Below are 19,769 nucleotides of genomic sequence, written 5' to 3'. Positions count from 1 at the left end.
TTGGGATTGCCAACGGTACCAGGCAGGGATGCCCCCTCTCCCCTTTAATCTTCTAGTCATGGAGCCCCTAGCAGCAAGAATCCGTAAAAACAACACTATCCCTGGAATATCCACAGGTCTATCTGAACACAAGATAGCGCTATATGCCGATGATGTCTTGATCTCCCTCTCAGACCCAGCCCAATCTCTCCCCGCCCTCTTATCCGAGATCAGCTTATATTCCCAATTCTCTGGATATAAGATTAACGTTAACAAAACAGAGGTCCTCAACTTTTACATCCCAGCAGCTCTCAAACAAGACCTTCAAAATACCCTCCCCTGTAACTGGTATACAAAGAAAATCAAATACCTCGGTGTGTACCTGACCCATCACCACCACCAACTTTTCCAAGCAAATTATCCCCGTTTATTGCAGACAATTAAGGAGAATTTGGTGGAATGGTCCAGCTACTTTATATCATGGATAGGCAGAATTAACTCCGTCAAGATGAGCGTACTCCCCCGGCTTCTGTACTTATTTCAGACCCTCCCGATTTATGTCCCTCCCTATGTGTTTAAGACTCTGCAACGCCAATCCTCCCTTTTTATCTGGAACCATAAGCGCCCCCGCGTTAGACTTAAACTGCTTCAACGCCCCTCCAGAGGTGGAGGCCTGGGTATTCCGGACTTCAAGAAATATTTCTATGCCGCACAACTTGCTCAATGCGCACAATGGTGCAACGAGGGTGGGACACGAAAAGTCTGGGTGGGGATAGAGGCAGAGGAGTCGGGCCTAGCTACATTATCTTCCCTATTATGGCTTCACCGGAACCAGCGCCCGCGCGCGGCCCTCTTGCATCCCGTAGTAAGTCGCTCATTAGCGACATGGGACCAGACAAATAGACGGTTCAGCTTAGCCCCATACCCGTCCCCACTAATTCCGTTATTTCATAACCCTGCCTTCCCCCCAGGCATGAGTAAAGCCTCGCACATATCTTGGCGCTCGAGTGGTATACTATATGTTAACGATATCACCACCGACGCTACCTTCCCACAATTCACAGATCTCCGTGAAGGAACAGTAATCCCCTCTTCGGACTTCTTCCGTTATCTGCAAATCAGACACTTCCACTCAACCATTACCACTACCCTCCTCCACAGACATTTATCCCCCCTCGAATACATTAGCTGGAAGCACACCAACACTAGGGGCCTCATATCAGATATTTACACCTTACTTGACGACTACCCCAATACATCCAAGGCCCCCCACGAAGCGGCGTGGGAGGGGGAATTGGGAGTAACAATAGATAACGAGGATTGGGTAGATATATGGGACAATGCTGCCTCTAGCTCTATCTGTGTGAGGATTAAAGAAAACATCTATAAATTACTCTACCGCTGGTACTATGTCCCTGCCCGTCTACACACTATGTTCCCTGACACTCCAGACTGTTGCTGGAGGGGTTGCTCAGACAGTGGTTCGTTCTTACACATATGGTGGGCCTGCCCCAAAATTCACAAAATATGGGGTGAACTCATTACATTGCTTTCGCGCTTATTCGACATCTCCATCCCCCCTGACCCCCAATACTTCTTGCTCCCCATGTCTCTTCCTTCCCTTAATAGACACCAAAACAAACTATTCCGACATGTAGTTTCGGCAGTGACGTGCCAAATTGCCACAGACTGGAAGAACCCGACCCCTTCACCAATACCGGTGATAATATCCCGGATTTGGTATGTCCACAAAATGGAATATATGACCGCAATCATACGTAACACCTCGAAACAATTTGATAAGGTATGGTCTCCGTGGCTAAACCTACAACAGGCCTCCTCCCCATTTATAACCTGACGCGGTAAGCCACAGTCCAACCCACCTCCTACCCCAGAGGGCCACCCCTCCACCCCCCCCCCCCCCCCCTACCCCCCCTTGCTTCTTTCTCTAACTGGAGGCGTTGAGCCTCGCCTGCTTTTCTGTCCCCTTTTACTCGACTTCTGAGTATTCTTTTCTTCTCATTGCCTCCACTGACTCTCCATGACGGATGGCTTCCCCGTTGCCGAGAGTCCCCCACCGTATACATTTTAACCTTACTCTCTCAAAATTAGGGGAAAACAAAAACAAAAAAAGGATCATTTATTTCTGTTGTTGTAACAATTTATTGTAACTACATTTGTTTATATAACACCCAAAATGTTCGGTTGTTCCGTTACCAATGCAATCTTATTGTGATCCACCCAATAAAATGTGTTTACAAAAAAAAAAAACATTATGATAAACGTAGGAGCCTCTGAAAAGATGGCTCACAACAATAAACAACCCGATTGTTTTGTAACAATAACTATATACAAGTATTGCAGACAATCCGCACTTGGGATGGGCGCCCAGCATCCACTACGGACTACGAGAAATAGAATTATCGGTAAGTAAATTCTTATTTTCTCTGACGTCCTAGTGGATGCTGGGACTTCCGTAAGGACCATGGGGATTATACCAAAGCTCCCAAACGGGCGGGAGAGTGCGGATGACTCTGCAGCACCGAATGAGAGAACTCCAGGTCCTCCTCAGCCAGGGTATCGAATTTGTAAAATTTAGCAAACGTGTTTGCCCCTGACCAAGTAGCTGCTCGGCAAAGTTGTAAAGCCGAGACCCCTCGGGCAGCCGCCCAAGATGAGCCCACTTTCCTTGTGGAATGGGCTTTAACAGATTTTGGCTGTGGCAGGCCTGCCACAGAATGTGCAAGCTGAATTGTACTACAAATCCAACGAGCAATAGTCTGCTTAGAAGCAGGAGCACCCAGCTTGTTGGGTGCATACAGGATAAACAGCGAGTCAGATTTTCTGACTCCAGCCGTCCTGGAAACATATATTTTCAGGGCCCTGACTACGTCCAGTAACTTGGAGTCCTCCAAGTCCCTAGTAGCCGCAGGCACCACAATAGGTTGGTTCATGTGAAACGCTGAAACCACCTTAGGGAGAAATTGAGGACGAGTCCTCAATTCTGCCCTGTCTGAATGAAAAATTAGGTAAGGGCTTTTATATGATAAAGCCGCCAATTCTGAGATACGCCTGGCTGATGCCAGGGCTAACAGCATGACCACCTTCCATGTGAGATATCTTAATTCCACAGTGGTGAGTGGTTCAAACCAATGTGATTTCAGGAACCCTAAAACTACATTGAGATCCCAAGGTGCCACTGGAGGCACAAAAGGAGGCTGTATATGCAGTACCCCCTTGACAAACGTCTGAACTTCAGGCACTGAAGCCAGTTCTTTCTGGAAGATCGACAGGGCCGAAATTTGAACCTTAATGGATCCTAATTTTAGGCCCATAGACAGTCCTGCTTGCAGGAAATGTAGGAAACGACCCAGTTGAAATTCCTCCGTAGGGGCCTTCTTGGCCTCACACCACGCAACATATTTTCGCCAAATGCGGTGATAATGTTTTGCGGTGACATCCTTCCTGGCTTTGATCAGGGTAGGGATGACTTCATCTGGAATGCCTTTTTCCTTCAGGATCCGGCGTTCAACCGCCATGCCGTCAAACGCAGCCGCGGTAAGTCTTGGAACAGACAAGGTCCCTGCTGGAGCAGGTCCTTTCTTAGAGGTAGAGGCCACGGGTCCACCGTGAGCATCTCTTGCATTTCCGGGTACCAAGTTCTTCTTGGCCAATCCGGAGCCACGAGTATAGTTCTTACTCCTCTCCTTCTTATGATTCTCAGTACTTTTGGTATGAGAGGCAGAGGAGGGAACACATACACCGACTGGTACACCCACGGTGTTACCAGAGCGTCCACCGCTATTGCCTGAGGGTCCCTTGACCTGGCGCAATATCTGTCCAGTTTTTTGTTGAGACTAGACGCCATCATGTCCACCTTTGGTTTTTCCCAACGGTTTACAATCACTTGGAAGACTTCTGGGTGAAGTCCCCACTCCCAAGGGTGGAGGTCGTGTCTGCTGAGGAAGTCTGCTTCCCAGTTGTCCACTCCCGGAATGAACACTGCTGACAGTGCTATCACATGATTTTCCGCCCAGCGGAGAATCCTTGCAGCTTCTGCCATTACCCTCCTGCTTCTTGTGCCGCCCTGTCTGTTTACGTGGGCGACCGCCGTGATGTTGTCCGACTGGATCAATACCGGTTGACCCTGAAGCAGAGGCCTTGCTTGACTTAGGGCATTGTAAATGGCCCTTAGTTCCAGGATATTTATGTGAAGAGACGTTTCCATGCTTGACCACAAGCCCTGGAAATTTCTTCCCTGTGTGACTGCTCCCCAGCCTCTCAGGCTGGCATCCGTGGTCACCAGCATCCAATCCTGAATGCCGAATCTGCGGCCCTCTAGAAGATGAGCACTCTGTAACCACCACAGGAGAGACACCCTTGTCCTTGGAGATAGGGTTATCCGCTGATGCATCTGAAGATGCGATCCGGACCATTTGTCCAGCAGATCCCACTGAAAAGTTCTTGCATGGAATCTTCCGAATGGAATCGCTTCGTAAGAAGCCACCATTTTTCCCAGGACTCTCGTGCATTGATGCACTGACACTTGGCCTGGTTTTAGGAGGTTCCTGACTAGCTCGGATAACTCCCTGGCCTTCTCCTCCGGGAGAAACACCTTTTTCTGGACTGTGTCCAGAATCATCCCCAGGAACAGTAGACGTGTTGTTGAAATCAGCTGTGATTTTGGGATATTTAGAATCCACCCGTGCTGACGTAGCACTACCTGAGATAGTGCTACTCCGACCTCTAACTGTTCCCTGGACCTTGCCCTTATCAGGAGATCGTCCAAGTAAGGGATAATTAAGACGCCTTTTCTTCGAAGAAGAATCATCATTTCGGCCATTACCTTGGTAAAGACCCGGGGTGCCGTGGACAATCCAAACGGCAGCGTCTGAAACCGATAATGACAGTTTTGTACCACAAACCTGAGGTACCCTTGGTGAGAAGGGTAGATTGGGACATGGAGATAAGCATCTTTGATGTCCAGAGACACCATATAGTCCCCTTCTTCCAGGTTCGCTATCACTGCTCTGAGTGACTCCATCTTGAATTTGAACCTTTTTATGTAAGTGTTCAAGGATTTCAGATTTAAAATCGGTCTCACCGAGCCGTCCGGCTTCGGTACCACAAACAGCGTGGAATAATACCCCTTTCCCTGTTGTAGGAGGGGTACCTTGATTATCACCTGCTGGGAATACAGCTTGTGAATAGCTTCCAATACTGCCTCCCTGTCGGAGGGAGACGTTGGTAGAGCAGATTTCAGGAACCGGCGAGGGGGAGATGTCTCGAATTCCAATTTGTACCCCTGTGATACTACCTGCAGGATCCAGGGGTCCACTTGCGAGTGAGCCCACTGCGCGTTGAAATTTTTGAGACGGGCCCCCACCTTGCCTGAGTCCGCTTGTAAAGCCCCAGCGTCATGCTGAAGACTTGGCAGAAGCGGGGGAGGGCTTCTGCTCCTGGGAAGAGGCTGCCTGGTGCAGTCTTTTCCCTCTTCCTCTGCCCCGGGGCAAAAATGAGTGGCCTTTTGCCCGCTTGTTCTTATGGGAACGAAAGGACTGAGTTTGAAAAGACGGTGTCTTTTTCTGCTGAGAGGTGACCTGGGGTAAAAAGGTGGACTTTCCAGCCGTTGCCGTGGCCACCAGGTCCGATAGACCGACCCCAAATAACTCCTCCCCTTTATACGGCAATACTTCCATATGTCGTTTGGAATCCGCATCACCTGACCACTGTCGCGTCCATAACGCCCTTCTGGCCGAAATGGACATCGCACTCACTCTTGATGCCAGGGTACAAATATCCCTCTGTGCATCTCGCATATATAGTAATGCATCCTTTAAATGCTCTATAGTTAATAATATACTGTCCCTATCCAGGGTATCAATATTTTCAGTCAGGGAATCCGACCAAGCCACTCCAGCGCTGCACATCCAGGCTGAGGCGATTGCTGGTCGCAGTATAACACCAGTATGTGTGTATATACCTTTTAGGATATTTTTCAGCCTTCTATCAGCTGGTTCCTTGAGGGCGGCTGTATCAGGAGACGGTAACGCCACTTGTTTTGATAAGCGTGTGAGCGCCTTATCTACCCTAGGGGGTGTTTCCCAACGTGCCCTAACCTCTGGCGGGAAAGGGTATAGTGCCAATAATTTATTAGAAATCAGCAGTTTTTTATCGGGGGAAACCCACGCTTTATCACACACCTCATTTAATTCATCTGATTCAGGAAAAACTACTGGTAGTTTTTTCACACCCCACATAATACCCTTTTTTGTGGTACTTGTAGTGTCAGAAATGTTCAATGCCTCCTTCATTGCCGTGATCATGTAACGTTTGGCCCTACTGGACATTACGTTTGCCTCTTCACCGTCGACACTGGATTCAGTATCCGTGTCTGGGTCTGTGTCGACCATCTGAGGTAACGGGCGTTTTAGCGCCCCTGACGGTGTCTGAGACGCCTGGACAGGCACTAATTGATTTGCCGGCTGTCTCATGTCGTCAACAGTTTTTTGCAAAGTGCTGACATTGTCACGTAATTCTTTAAATACGACCATCCAGTCAGGTGTCGACTCCCTAGGGGGTGACATCACTAACACAGGCAACTGCTCTGCTTCCACATCATTTTTCTCCTCATACATGTCGACACAATCGTACCGACACACAGCACACACACAGGGAATGCTCTGATAGAGGACAGGACCCCACTAGCCCTTTGGGGAGACAGAGGGAGAGTTTGCCAGCACACACCAGAGCGCTATATATGTATAGGGATAACCTTATATAAGTGTTTCTCCCTGTTATAGCTGCTGTTTTATATTAGCTGCCAATAGTGCCCCCCCCCCCCCTCTCTTGTTTTACCCTGTTTCTGTTGCAGGACTGCAGGGGAGAGTCAGGGAGCCGTCCTTCCAGCGGAGCTGTGAGGGAAAATGGCGCTTGTGTGCTGAGGAGATAGGCTCCGCCCCCTTCACGGCGGCCTTTTCTCCCACTTTTTTCTGGAAAACTGGCAGGGGTTAAATGCATCCATATAGCCCAGGAGCTATATGTGATGCATTTCTTTAGCCATATAAGGTTTTAACAGTGTTTTATTGCGTCTCAGGGCGCTCCCCCCCAGCGCCCTGCACCCTCAGTGACCGGAGTGTGAAGTGTGCTGAGAGCAATGGCGCACAGCTGCGGTGCTGTGCGCTACCTTATTTGAAGACAGGAACGTCTTCTGCCGCCGCTTTCTCCGGACCTCTTCGCTCTTCTGGCTCTGTAAGGGGGCCGGCGGCGCGGCTCCGGGACCCATCCAGGCTGAACCTGTGATCGTCCCTCTGGAGCTAATGTCCAGTAGCCAAGAAGCCCAATCCACTCTGCACGCAGGTGAGTTCGCTTCTTCTCACCTTAGTCCCACGATGCAGTGAGCCTGTTGCCAGCAGGACTCACTGAAAATAAAAAACCTATTTAAACTTTTACTCTAAGCAGCTCAGGAGAGCCACCTAGCATCCACCCTTCTCGTTCGGGCACAAAAATCTAACTGAGGCTTGGAGGAGGGTCATAGGGGGAGGAGCCAGTGCACACCAGCTAGTCATAAAGCTTTTACTTTTGTGCCCAGTCTCCTGCGGAGCCGCTATTCCCCATGGTCCTTACGGAAGTCCCAGCATCCACTAGGACGTCAGAGAAAACAACAATAATAACAGGGCATTACAGGCCCCTGCCTCTGTATAATAATAACAATAGGACACCACTGGCTGCTCCTTCTGTATAATAATAATAATAATAGCAGGATACCACAGGCCGCTCCTCCCATATAATAATAATAACAGAACACCACAGGCCGCTGCCCCTGTATAATAATAATAATAACAGGACACCACAGGCCGCTCCTCCTGTATAATAATAATAACAGGACACCACAGGCCGCTCCTCCTGTAAAATAACAATAACAGAACACCACTGGCCACTACCCCTGTATAATAATAATAAAAATAATAATAATAATAATAATAACAGGACACCACAGCCTGCTCCCCCTGTATAATAATAATAATAATAATAATAATAATAATAATTACAGGACACCACTGGCTGCTCCCACTGTAAAACAATAATTACAGGACACCAGAGGCTGCTCCTCCTGTAAAATAATAATAACAGGACACCACAGATTGTTCACCCTGTATAGTAAGACGCCATTACCTGATCTTGACGGAGACTGGCCGGGTAGATGCTAGAACCAAGTGGCCTAAGGGACCTGAAAAAACTCACTTCCTGTGTGTGGAACGCACAGGCCGACAGTTGGAACGCACAAGCCGAAAGTAATGTGGAACGCACATACAGTGAAACGCACTGTCCGGAAATAGGGCGTGATTGGCACAGGCTGCTTCCTGGTAACTGTCCCCTCCCGTCCAACACCTCGGCCACAACAAACTCTGTAATTAGTTTAGCCATAGATGTCCTTAGTGGAGGAGGCCGGCGGCCATTTTCTTGTAGACCAATCCGGCAGCAGCAATAGGTTCACGGGCCGTGTAGTGACGTCAGGAGCGGCGCCCATTTTCCCCTGGTCTGAGCTCCGCCTTCCTTCTATCTTTCCCACAAGGCAGCAGGAGCAGAGAGCAGCCATTGCTGTGTCTGGCAGCAGGTAATGATATTATTATTATTATTCTATAGGCTGAGCAGCTCTGGTGTCAGGATCTGTACTACAGGGGGAGCAGCCTCTGGTGCCTTGTTATAGTGCAGCTGGAGCAGCCTCTGGTGCCTTGTTATAGTGCAGCTGGAGCAGCCTGTGGTGCAGCATTATGGGCTGTGTAGCAGGGGTGAGGATATAGGGCAGCACACCCCTCTGTGAGTATATATGTATGTATGAATGGGAGCTATGTGTGTAATATGTATGTGTATAGGGAGGAGAGTGATGGTGACATTTATACTCTGTGTAATAGGGGCAAAGGACGCCAAAATGGCGACCAAAGCCGATTAAGGGAGAGGGCCGCGAGGGGGCGCGTGGCTGGCGGCGGGAAAGGCAGGGGGGCGGGCAAGTGAGCTCGTCCCCGTTTTGGCACCTGGGGTGGCCAGTGCGGTCACGGGCAGGGTGGCAATACTGGTGCAGCGTTCTTAAGGAGCAGCAGGAGGGAGAGGAGGCACTTCTTACTGGTAAGGTTGCCCACCTACCCAGCCTGAGGCTATACCAAGCCTTTCTTGTGCGTAGAACCATATTGCGGTGTAAGCAGGTGAGGGGTAATTTATTGTGATGTGTGTTTAAAATGTTGTGGTTGAGGTCACGTTTAAAAAAAAACCAAAACATTAAATAAGAGGTAAATGTAAGAGCTGTTATTGGGTAACGCGTTACTACTGGAATGTTATGTGGGTACAATCTGTGCGGTGATCGAAAAATTATCACAGTCTTTGTGAGCGGGGTGGGGAAAGTGGTGAGCAAGGCATGGTATGGAATGTTACGTAAGGGGATGGCAGACAGCCAGTCATATTCACCAGGCCGCACGCCTGGCTCCGACTTGGGACGGTTGGGTCACACAGGCTGCGTGCCAGTTCAAGGTGGTATGCACATGGGATCGGGGTCCCCAGGTGTGGCAGATGTTGCGTGCCTACTAGGTTGGTCCGAACGCACTCACATACACTGGTAGGCGGGGGGGGGCGGGATGCGGCGTGCCCACAAAGTTGAGCTGAGCACGCCTCCACCCATAGGTATCCGGGGGGGGGATGTGGTGCGCCCACGCGGTTGGACCCGGCACCCCTCTACCCATTTGGTTATAGGAGCCTTGCTCACTCATTCTTTCCTTGCCCTGCGATTTTATTCTGTATTGGTGTGTTTTCAATAAAGCTGTGACCAAGTTTGCCCAAGATCGTTGTGGTTTCAAGTTATTGGGGAATCTCGCCGGGGGCCAGCGGTCACCGGATAGTCGGCCTCTCACCCTTATAATGGGGAATGAGTCTCAGTATCTAGTGTGTATTATACACAGAAAGTCACTTATCCGGAAACACAGCGTGCTCTGTCCTCTGTCGCTTATTACACTTATTAATACTTATAATGTGTATCTGGCACTAATAGAGAAATTATGTGTACCTGGCACTATACTGGGGGCATTATGTGTATCAGGCACTACTTGGGGAATTATGTGTACATGACACTACTAGGGGAATTGTGTACATGGCACTACTAGGGGAATTATGTGTACATGGCACTACTAGGGGAATTATGTGTACCTGGCACTACTAGGGGAGTTATGTGTACCTGGCACTACTAGGGGAGTTGTGTACCTGGCACTACTAGGGGAGTTGTGTACCTGGCACTACTAGGGGAGTTATGTGTACCTGGCACTACTAGGCGAATTATGTGTACCTGGCACTACTAGGCGAATTATGTGTACATGGCACTACTAGGCGAATTATGTGTACATGGCACTACTAGAGGAGTTATGTGTACCTGGCACTACTAGGGGAATTATGTGTACATGGCACTACTAGGGGAATTATGTGTACATGGCACTACTAGGGGAATTATGTGTACCTGGCACTACTATGGTAATTAGGTGTACATGGCACTACTAGGGGAATTAGGTGTACCTGGCACTACTAGGGGAATTAGGTGTACCTGGCACTACTAGGGGAATTAGGTGTACCTGGCACTACTAGGGGAATTAGGTGTACCTGGCACTGCTAGGCGATTTATGTGTACCTGGCACTGCTAGGGGCATTATGTGTACCTGGCACTGCTAAGGGAATTATGTGTACCTGGCACTACTAGGGGATTTATGTGTACCTGGCACTTCTAGAGGAATTATGTGTACCTGGCACTACTAGGATAATTAGGTGTACCTGGCACTACTAGGGTAATTAGGTGTACCTGGCACTACTAGGGGAATTATGTGTACCTGGCACTACTAGGGGATTTATGTGTACCTGGCACTGCTAGGGGCATTATGTGTACATGGCACTGCTAGGGGAATTGTGTGTACCTGCCACTACTAGGGGAATTGTGTGTACCTGCCACTACTAGGGGAATTGTGTGTACCTGCCACTACTAGGGGAATTATGTGTACCTGCCACTACTAGGGGAATTATGTGTACCTGCCACTATGAGGGGAATTATGTGTACCTGGCACTACTAGGGAAATTATGTGTACCTGGCACTACTAGGGGAATTATGTGTACGTGGCACTATTAGGGGATTTATGTGTACCTGGCACTACTAGGGGATTTATATGTACCTGACACTGCTAGGGGAATTATGTGTATGTGGCACTGACCCCTGGGCAGCATTGGCCTCTTAAAAAGCTGGTGATTATAAGACATTTATGTCCCCTTAACCCCCGCCAGTATAAAGAATTTCTTAAAGTGCGGGAAGAAGCGCGCCATTCAGGGGGCGGAGCTTCGTCTCTTCAGCTCACAATCGGCCCGGCGCCATTTCCTCTCCTCTGGCTGCCGGAGGCTGCTCCTCCTCACCGCGGCATACAAGTATCAGGGTGCAAAACAGGGGGGGAGGGGGGCACTGTGATTGATAATATATATATATTTATATCTTGTGTACAAACGCTGCAGTCTAGCTGTCCCAGACCTGTGGGCTGTGAGCTGGCATACTCCTTCTGTGTCTCTCTCTGATTTTATAGGTCTGTCCCCTATAGTCTGGTGTTTGTACACGTGTGGTGGACAATGTCTGAGGTGGAGTGCTCTTCCCAGGAAGAGCCTATAATGGGAGCACAGCATGCAGTAGGGTGGCCCCGTCGGTGCAGCCGACTCCTGACTGGGCTAATGTGTTAAATGCTTTAAATATTAATATGGCTTGTATTAATAAAAGGCTGGAGAGAGCTGAGGCTCAGACCCAGGCGTATAAGAAATCAGTGGATGATGTGTTGTCTCAGGTCCAGGACTCTGCGGGGTCACAAAAGCGTACTTTTGACCAGTTATCTGACACTAATACCGACACGGATACGGATTCCAGTGTCGATTATGCTGGTTCTAGATTAGATCCTAAATTAGCTAAGAGCATTCAGTACATGATTATTGCTGTTAGGGACGTTTTGCACGTCCAGGATGACCCTACCGTTCCTGACACTAGGGTCTGTATGTACAAGGAGAAGAAACCTGAGGTAACGTTTCCCCCTTCTCATGATCTGAATGCTCTGTTTGAAAAGATGTGGGACACTCCTGACAAGAAGTTCCAAATTCCCAAGAGAATTCCGGTGGCGTATCCATTCCCCACTGCTGATAGGGAAAAATGGGAGTTAGTCCCCGTAGTGGACAAGGCCCTGTCACGTTTGTCAAAACAGGTGGCTTTACCGTCCTCCGGTACAGCAGCCCTTAAAGACCCTGCAGATCGTAAGCAAGAAGCTACTCTAAAATCCATTTATGCGACCATGGGTACTCCACTCAGACAGGTCATTGCTTCTGCGTGGGTCAGTGCTGCTATTGAGAAATGGGCAGATTCCTTGTTATCTGATATAGATACCCTGGACAGAGACAGCATAATGCTAACGCTGGGTTACATCAAGGATGCTGCGGCGTACCTTAAGGAATCGCAAAGGGATATTGGTCTTTTGGTAGCAAAAGCCAATGCTATGGCGGTAGCTGCTAGGCGAGCATTGTGGATTCACCAGTGGAATGCGGATTCTGATTCTAAAAGAAATATGGAATCTTTGCCATATAAAGGAGGTGCGTTGTTTGGGGATGGTCTTACAGACCTAGTATCTACGGCTACCGCTGGTAAATCCTCCTTTTTGCTTTATGTCCCCCCTAAACATAGGAAAACGCATCATTATCAAATGCATTCCTTTCGGCCCAATAGATACCGAAAGGGTCGAGGCTCTGCCTTCCTTGCTACTAGAGGCAGGGGGCGGGGTAAAAGACACCCAGGCCCCCCTGCTTCCCAGGAGCAGAAGTCCTCCCCGGCTTCTGCCAAGTCCACCGCATGACGCCAGGACTCCTCTGCGGGAGTCCGCGCCTGTGGGGGCACGTCTAAAGCTCTTCAGTCAGGTCTGGGTTCGCTCAGGTCTGGACCCTTAGATTTAAAAATTGTGTCACAAGGGTAAAAGATGGAGTTTCAAGATGTTCCCCCTCGCCGTTTTTTCAAATCAGCCTTGCCAGCTTCTCTGCCCAGCAGGGAGCTAGTGTGCGACCCAATACAAAAGTTGTCTCAAAACCAGGTCATTATCAAGGTTCCTCCTGCGCAGCAGGGAGTAGGCTTTTATTCCAGCCTATTCGTGGTCCCGAAGCCGGACGGCTCGGTCAGACCGATCCTAAACCTAAAAGACCTAAATTTCTTTCTACAGAAATTCAAGTTCAAGATGGAGTCTCTCCGAGCAGTGATCTCCAGTCTGGAGAAAGGGGACTTTATGGTCTCTTTGGACATAAAGGATGCTTACCTGCATGTTCCCATTTATCCTCCACATCAGGCTTTCCTGCGCTTTGCAATTCAAGATTGTCATTACCAATTTCAGACGTTGCCGTTTGGTCTGTCCATGGCTCCGAGGATTTTCACCAAAGTGATGGAGGAGATGATGCTTCTTCTGCGGAAGCAAGGTGTCATGATTATCCCGTACTTGGACGATCTCCTGATAAAAGCGAGATGCAGGGACAGATTGATGCAACACATTGCACTATCCCTGACGGTGTTGCGGCAACATGGTTGGCTCCTCAACCTGCCAAAATCTCAGTTGATCCCGACGACCCGGCTGTCATTTCTGTGAATGGTTCTGGATACAGAACTACAGAGAGTTTTTCCCCCGGTGGAAAAGGCCTGGGAAATTCAGTCTGTGGTCAAGTTAATTCTAAAACCAACCAGAGTGTCGATCCATCAATGCACTCGATTGCTGGGAAAGATGGTGGCGGCCTACGAGGCCATTCAGTTTGGCAGATTCCATGCCAGAGTGTTCCAGTGGGAAATGGTCCGGTACCCATCTACACATGCAACGGAAAATAATCCTGCCTCCCCAGACGAGGATATCACTCCTGTGGTGGCTGCACAGTTATCACCTCCTCGAAGGATGCAGGTTCGGGATCCAGGATTGGATTCTAGTGACCACAGACGCAAGTCTTCGGGGTTGGGGTGCAGTCACACGGGGGGAAAACTTCCAGGGAAGGTAGTCGAGTCAGGAATCCTGTCTCCACATAAATGTGCTGGAGTTGAGGGCCATTTACAACGGCCTCCTCCAGGCAGAGCACCTCCTTCGAAGTCTCCCCGTCATCATCCAGTCGGACAATGTAACAGCAGTAGCTTACATAAACCGCCAGGGCGGAACAAGAAGCAGAGCAGCAATGGCAGAAGCCACAAAGATTCTCCGTTGGACGGAGAAACGGGTAAGCGCTCTGTCAGCGGTCTTCATTCCAGGAGTAGACAACTGGGAAGCAGATTTCCTCAACAGACACGATTTCCATCCAGGAGAGTGGGGGCTTCATCCAGAGGTCTTCATAGAAGTGAGAAATCATTGGGGAGTTCTTCAAGTGGACATGATGGCATCTCGTCTCAACAAGAAGCTCCAGAGCTATTGTGCCAGGTCAAGGGACCCTCAAACCATAGCGGTGGACGCTCTGGTGACACCTTGGGTGTTTCAGTCGGTGTATGCTTTCCCTCCACTTTCCCTCATTCTGAGGGTGTTAAAGATCATAAGAAGAACAAAGGTTCCGACGATCATCATTGTTCCAGACTGGCCAAGAAGGGCTTGGTATCCGGATCTTCAGGATTTACTAGTGGAAAATCCCTGCCCGTGTCTGTATCAGGCTTTACCGTGGCTATGTTTGAGGGTATGGCGGTTGAACGCCAAATCTTAGCCCGAAAGGGTATTCCCAGTGAAGTCATCCCCACTCTTATTCAGGCTAGAAAGGGAGTGACGTCAAAGCACTATCACCGTATTTGGAGGAAATATATTTCCTGGTGCAAATCCAAGAAGGCTCCTGCGGAGAAGTTTAACCTTGGACGCTTTCTCCACTTTCTACAAGCTGGAGTGGATGCGGGCCTTAAATTGGGCTCCAGTAAAGTACAGATTTCTGCTTTGTCGGTTTTCTTTCAGAAACAATGGGCCTCACTTCCTGAGGTGCAGACGTTTGTAAAAGGGGTGTTGCACATCCAACCTCCTTTTGTGCCCCCTGTGGCACTTTGGGACCATAACGTGGTGTTACAGTTCCTTCAATCCCATTAGTTTAAACCTTTTACGTAAGGTAGAATTGAAATTCCTCACTTTGAAAGTGGTCATTTTGTGGCGGTTGTCCGAATTGGCGGCCTTGTCTCACGAGCCCTTATTTGATCTTCCATGAAGATAGAGCTGAGTTAAGAACTCCGCAACAGTTTCTGCGGAAGGTGGTTTCCTCTTTTCATATTAACCAACCTATTGTGGTGCCAGTGGCTACTGGCGCTTTAGCTGAATCAAGTCTCTGGATGTGGTCAAAGCTTTGAACATGTATGTCGCCAGAACGGCTCAGATTAGGAAAACAGAGTCTCTGTTTGTCCTGTATGCTCCCAATAAGATTGGGTGTCCTGCTTCCAAGCAGACCATTGCCTGCTGGATCTGTCAGATGGATTAGCAGGCTCATTCCACGGCTAGATTGCCGTTACCGAAATCGATGAAGGCCCATTCCACTAGGAAGGTGGGCTCATCCTGGGCGGCTGCCCGGGGTGTCTCAGCATTGCAACTTTGCCGAGCTGCTACTTGGTCGGGGTCAAACACTTTTGTTAAGTTTTTTATAAGTTTGATACCTTAGCCGTTGATGACCTCCAATTTGGTCAATCGGTGCTGCAGAGTCATCCGCACTCTCCCGCCCATTCTAGAGCTTTGTTATAATCCCATGGTTCTATTGATGACCCCAGCATCCTCTAGGACGAAAGAGAAAATAGAATTTTAATACCTACCGGTAAATCCTTTTCTATGAGTCCGTAGAAGATGCTGGGCGCCCGTCCCAGTGCGTACTGTATCTGCAGTTGCTTGTTCTGTTGCACACTTGTGTGGTTATTTATGTTGTCCGCCTATTGCTGACATTGTTAATTTGGCCAAACACATGTTGTGTTCCGGTTTTTTGTTCAGCCTTTGCTGACTTTGTTGGTGCCGTTAGCTCGTGTTCTATGCAATGCACACTGTGGCGTGAGCTGGTTTGCTGCTCACCTTAAATAACATTCATAATTCCTTTCCTCGTAATGTCCGTCTCCCTGGGCACAGTTCCTATACTGAGTCTAGAAGAGGGATATAGAGGGAGGAGCCAGGTCACGCCCCTTAAAAGTCTTAACGTGCCCATGTCTCCTGCGGATCCTGTCTATACCCCATGGTTGTATTGATGACCCCAGCAGCCTCTACGGACTCAGAGAAAAGGATTAACCGGTAGGTATTAAAATCCTATTTCTCTGACGTCCTAGTGGATGCTGGGAACTCCGTAAGGACCATGGGGAATAGCGGCTCCGCAGGAGACTGGGCACATCTAAAGAAAGCTTTAGGATCACCTGGTGTGCACTGGCTCCTCCCCCTATGACCCTCCTCCAAGCCTCAGTTAGATTTCTGTGCCCGACGAGAAGGGTGCACACTAGGGGCTCTCCTAAGCTCTCTGTGAAAGTTTTAGTTTAGGTTTATTATTTTCAGTGAGACCTGCTGGCAACAGGCTCACTGCATCGAGGGACTAAGGGGAGAAGAAGCGAACTCACCTGCGTGCAGAGTGGATTGGGCTTCTTAGGCTACTGGACATTAGCTCCAGAGGGACGATCACAGGTTCAGCCTGGATGGGTCACCGGAGCCGCGCCGCCGTCCCCCTTACAGAGCCAGAAAAGCGAAGAGGTCCGGAAAAATCGGCGGCAGAAGACGATCCTGTCTTCAGATAAAGTAGCGCACAGCACCGCAGCTGTGCGCCATTGCTCTCAGCACACTTCACACTCCGGTCACTGAGGGTGCAGGGCGCTGGGGGGGGCAGCGCCCTGAGACGCAATAAATCGATATAAAAACCTTATATGGCTAAAATAAATGCATCACATATAACTCCTGGGCTATATGGATGCATTTAACCCCTGCCAAAACATACAGAAAAAGGATGATAAGGACGCCGAGAAAGGGGCGGAGCCTATCTCCTCAGCACACTGGCGCCATTTTTCCTCACAGCTCAGTTGGAGGGAAGCTCCCTGACTCTCCCCTGCAGTCACTACACTACAGAAAGGGGTTAAAAAAAGAGAGGGGGGCACAAATTAGGCGCAGTATATAACAATACAGCAGCTATAAAGGGAAAAACACTTATATAAGGTTATCCCTATATATATATATAGCGCTCTGGTGTGTGCTGGCAAACTCTCCCTCTGTCTCCCCAAAGGGCTAGTGGGGTCCTGTCCTCTATCAGAGCATTCCCTGTGTGTGTGCTGTGTGTCGGTACGTTGGTGTCGACATGTATGAGGAGAAAAATGATGAGGAGACGGAGTAGAGTGTCTGAAATAGTGTTGTCACCCCCTAGGGGGTCGACACCTGAGTGGATGTACTGTTGAAATTGCGTGACAGTGTCAGCTTTGTATTAAAGACAGTGGTTGACATGAGACAGCCGGCTACTCAGCTTGTGCATGTCCAGACGTCTCATACAGGGGCCCTAAAGCGCCCGTTACCTCAGATACAGACGCCGACAAGGGTACTGACTCCTGTGTCGACGGTGAAGAGACAACCGTGATTTCCAATAAGGCCACACATTGCATGATTGAGGCAATGGAAAAAGTTTACACTTTTCTGATAATATGAATACCACCAAAAAAAAGGGGTATTATGTTTGGTGAGGAAAAACTTCCTGTAGTTTTCCTGAATCTGAGAAATAAAATGAGGTGTGTGATGATGCGTGGGTTTCCCCCCGATAACAATTGATAATTTCAAAAAAGTTATGGGCAGTATACCTTTTCCCGCCAGAGGTTAGGGTGCGTTGGGAAACACCCCCTAGGGTGGATAAAGCGCTCACACGCTTGTAAAAACAAGGGCTCTACCCTCTCCTGAGATGGCCGCCCTTAAGGATCCTGCTGATAGAAAGCAGGAGCGTATCCTAAAATGTATTTACACACATACTGGTGTTATACTGCGACCAGCAATCGCCTCAGCCTGGATGTGCAGTGCTGGGTTGGCGTGGTCGGATTCCCTGACTGGAAATATGATATCCTAGATAAGGACAGTATATTATTGCCTATAGAGCAATTAAAAGATGCATTTCTATATATGCATGATGCACAGCGGAATATTTGCCGACTGGCATCAAGTATAAGTGCGTTGTCCAATTATTCCAGTAAAGTGGTCAGGTGATGCGGATTCCAAACGGCATTTGGAAGTATTGCCTTAAAAGAGGGGCTGTACCCCAGGTCGCCTCTCAAAATAAGACGCCGTATTATCAGGCGCAGTCCTGGTTGGCAAGCGGGCAAAAGGGTTCCTCTTTTCTGCTCGTGACAGAGGGAGAGGAAAATGGCTGCAGAGATCAGCCAGTTCCAAGGAACAGAAACCCTTTTCCGCCTATGCCAAGCCCTCAGTATGACGCTAGGGCTTTACAAGTTCAGGCACGGTGGGGTCCCGTTCTCAATGAATTTCAGTGCGCAGTGGGCTCACTCGCAAGTAGACCCCTGGATCCTTCAGATAATATTTCAGGGGTACAAATTGGAATTCGAGACGTATTCCCCTCGCCGTTTCCAAAAGTCTGTTTTACCGACGTCTCCCGCTGACAGGGAGGCAGTTTTGGAAGCCATTCACAAGCTGTATTCCCAGCAGGTGATAATCAAGGTACCCCTCCTGCAACAGGGAACAGGGTATTATTCCACACTATTGTGGTACCGAAGCCAGACGGCTCGGTGAGACCGATTTTAAACTCTAAAATCTAAAATCTTTGAACACTTGCATACAGAGGTTCAAATTCAAAATTGAGTCACTCAGAGCAGTGAGTGCAAACCTGGAAGAAGGGGACTACATGATGTCTCGGGACATCAAGGATGCTTACCTTCATGTCAAAATTTACCCTTCTCACCAAGGGTATTTCAGGTTATGGTACAGAACTGTATCAGTTCGGACGCTGCCGTAGGGATGGTCCACGGCACCCCGAGTCTTTACTGAAGTAATGACCGAAATGATGATATTCCTTCGAAGGAAGGGAATTTTAGTTATCCTTTACTTGGACGATTCCCTGATAAGGGTAAGATCCAGGGAACAGTTGGAGATCGGTGTAGCACTATATCAGGTAGTGTTGTGGCAGCACGATTGGATTTTCAATATTCCAAAATCGCAGCTGGTTCCGACGACTTGTCTTTTGTTCCTAAGGATGATTCTGGACATAGTCCAGAAAGAAGGTGCTTCTCCCGGAGGAGAAAGCCAGGGAGTTATCCGAGCTAGTCAGGAACCTCCTAAAACCGAACCAAGTCCCAGTGCATCAATGCACAAGGGTTCTGGGTAAAAATGGTGGCTTCCTACGAAGCAATCCCATTCGGCAGATTCCACGCACAGTGGAACCTACTGGACAAATGGTCCGGGTCGCATCTTCAGATGCTTCAGCGGATAACCCTGTCACCAGGGACAAGGGTATCCCTCCTGTGGTGGTTGCAGAGTGCTCATCTTCTAGAGGGCCGCAGATTCGGCATTCGGGACTGGGTCCTGGTGGCCACGGATGCCAGCCTGCGAGGCTGGGGAGCAGTCACACAGGGAAGGAATTTCCAGGGCTTATGGTCAAGCCTGGAGACATCTCTTCATATAAACATTCTGGAACTAAGGGCCATTTACAATGCCCTAAGTCAAGCGAAACCCCTGCTTCAGGGTCAGGCGGTATTGATCCAATCGGACAACATCACGTCAGTCGCCCACGTAAACAGACAGGGCGGCACGAGAAGCAGGAGG

The 19,769-nt window shown here is 49.1% G+C and overlaps 2 protein-coding genes across 3 annotated transcripts in view; one reads left to right on the top strand and one right to left on the bottom strand.

The window, feature by feature from the left end:
• LOC135056985 (zinc finger protein ZFP2-like) overlaps positions 1–8,238 on the bottom strand; it is a 47,001-nt gene extending 38,763 nt beyond the window's left edge. For both annotated transcript variants that reach the window (XM_063962814.1, XM_063962815.1), the window contains exon 1: positions 8,155–8,238. The gene's annotated coding sequence lies outside the window, so the exon portion shown is untranslated. The remainder of the gene's footprint in view (positions 1–8,154) is intronic.
• Positions 8,239–8,512: 274 nt separating this feature from the next.
• The window catches only part of LOC135057009 (oocyte zinc finger protein XlCOF8.4-like), a 279,935-nt gene continuing 268,678 nt past the window's right edge, over positions 8,513–19,769 (top strand). The window contains exon 1 of the mRNA XM_063962867.1: positions 8,513–8,596. The gene's annotated coding sequence lies outside the window, so the exon portion shown is untranslated. The remainder of the gene's footprint in view (positions 8,597–19,769) is intronic.

Source organism: Pseudophryne corroboree, chromosome 3 (assembly GCF_028390025.1).
Source record: "Pseudophryne corroboree isolate aPseCor3 chromosome 3, aPseCor3.hap2, whole genome shotgun sequence".
Classification (NCBI taxonomy): Eukaryota; Metazoa; Chordata; class Amphibia; order Anura; family Myobatrachidae; genus Pseudophryne; species Pseudophryne corroboree.
The sequence above is the reverse complement of the archived record's forward strand: the minus strand, read 5'-3'. Positions and strand labels throughout refer to the sequence as shown.